The 1,968-nt window shown below is 40.5% G+C and overlaps 1 non-coding gene across 1 annotated transcript; it reads left to right on the forward strand.

Moving 5' to 3' along the window:
• The first annotated feature begins 1,687 nt into the window (after positions 1-1,687).
• On the forward strand, positions 1,688-1,759 carry TRNAC-ACA (transfer RNA cysteine (anticodon ACA)). The gene has a single exon. It is a non-coding gene; the product is annotated as a tRNA-Cys (tRNA).
• The last annotated feature ends 209 nt before the right edge of the window (positions 1,760-1,968 follow it).

Here is a 1,968-nt window from a genome sequence, read left to right on the forward strand (position 1 = left end):
ATTGTGAATTAATGGCATCTCTATTTGGCATGGTATCTCATGCACAGTGAGTGCTAAATAAATATTTGTTGTATTGAATTGAATTTGTGCATGTTTTATTATACATCCATGTCAAAGCTCTAAGAATTTGAGATAAGAGGCTAATGGGGCTGAGAGGGTAAAATGAGTTCAGTTGTTTAATATCCAGGAATCTACACGGAAGAATACCAATTCCTCTGCCGTGAAGGAACGCACGTTTGATCAGCACTGATAAGACAATAGAAAGAATCATAGAGCCAGTGTCACTTTTTTCAAATCCACAGTAACATATATATTCATCTTGTCAGATGGCTATATAAATAGATGAGGTAAAACAACATGGCATTTGTTGTACTTCAATTACTTTCTTGTATAATGTCAAGAAGTAAAAGCTAACAAACCATAACTTTTCCTGACATTTCCTCCCTCAAGTGACCAATGATGGATTTGCCTTAAAAAAGCATTCATCATTTTAAAGAAGGGTAGAGACAGTAGATTTCTTTGTGTTATTTTTTTTTCCATTTTTTAAGCCAGTGGTTAAATTGAAAAGCCCAGCTCTCCCGCAGACGGGAACCAAAACTTGGTTGATAAGATTACATGTTTCTAAACCTGAGGGATGGTTGAAGCTTCCAAGTAAGAGGGCATTTGCTGTCATAAATGGTCCAGTGATGAAAGTGAATTCCTAGAGAGGCCAAGAGGCCACCCTCACCATCACAGCTCCCTCCTCCCTGCTGCCTCCAACCCACCTGCCCATTAAACGGTGTATATTTTGCCAGGCAAATTTTTTATGTGGCCAGATCTGACAGCCCAGCACAGTTGCTAAGAACACTGGCACTTGAGTTTGAGGGACATAGCTTCCAATACCATCTCTACCATTTGCCGGTTCTGTGACCCTGGTCAAGTTATTTACATCCTCTAACCCTCTTACCTCGTCTAAAGAATAAAGGCAATAATATCTAACTTCATAGAGGTATTGTAAAAGATAAAATTAGATAACATGTTTAAAGTGTTCACTGCAGAGACTCCTCAAAAAAGAAAATATCTGTTAGCAAACTCAGGTGATGCTAGTGGAAAAGAATCCACCTGCCAATGCAGGAGACATAAATGACTCAGGTTCAATCCCTGGGTCAGGAAGATTCCTTGGAGGAGGGCAGGGCAACCCCTTCCAGTATTCTTGCCTGGAGAACCCCAGAGACATGGGAGCCTGGCAGGCTACGATCAATACTGTGGCAAAGAGTTGGACATGACTGAAGCGACTTAGCACACACATTAGCAAACTAATCATGAGATCCAAGAAGACAGGAAACATGTCGGGTTTATTCACCATTTACATCCTCAGGGTCTAGCCCTGAATTTGGTTCACCAGCGTTCAATATTTGCCTAATGCCTTAATGTGTGGATATCATTATAACAATGATTTCTTTATGTTAATATACCCTATATGTTAATATACCTGGAGGCTAGGTATCAGTGTATCGAAATAATAATTATTGACATCATTTATTGAGTAGCATTAAGTCTAGGCACCTGTGATTTCACAAGTGTTAAATCATTTAGTCATCACAATAACCTTAGGAGATAGATAATGTTATTGTCATAATTCTATAAATAAGAAGTTAAGGTACAGAGAGGTCAAGTAATTAATACAAAATTAGACAGCTAGTAGGCTTCCCTGGTGGCTCAGAGGTTAAAGCGTCTGCCTACAATGCAGGAGACCCGGGTTCGATCCCTGGGTTGGGAAGATCCTCTGGAGAAGGAAATGGTAACCCACTCCAGTATTCTTGCCTGGAAAATCCCACGGACAGAGAAGCCTGGTAGGCTACAGTCCAGCGGGTCGCAAAGAGTCGGACACGACTGAGCGACATCACTTCACTTCACTAAGCAGCAGAGGTGAGATTTAAGCCCAACAGCAAAGCATTTAATTATACTCTATCAGGAAGTGGAATAAGC

The sequence above is a fragment of the Bos taurus genome, chromosome 18 (assembly GCF_002263795.3).
Source record: "Bos taurus isolate L1 Dominette 01449 registration number 42190680 breed Hereford chromosome 18, ARS-UCD2.0, whole genome shotgun sequence".
NCBI classification, from domain to species: Eukaryota; Metazoa; Chordata; class Mammalia; order Artiodactyla; family Bovidae; genus Bos; species Bos taurus.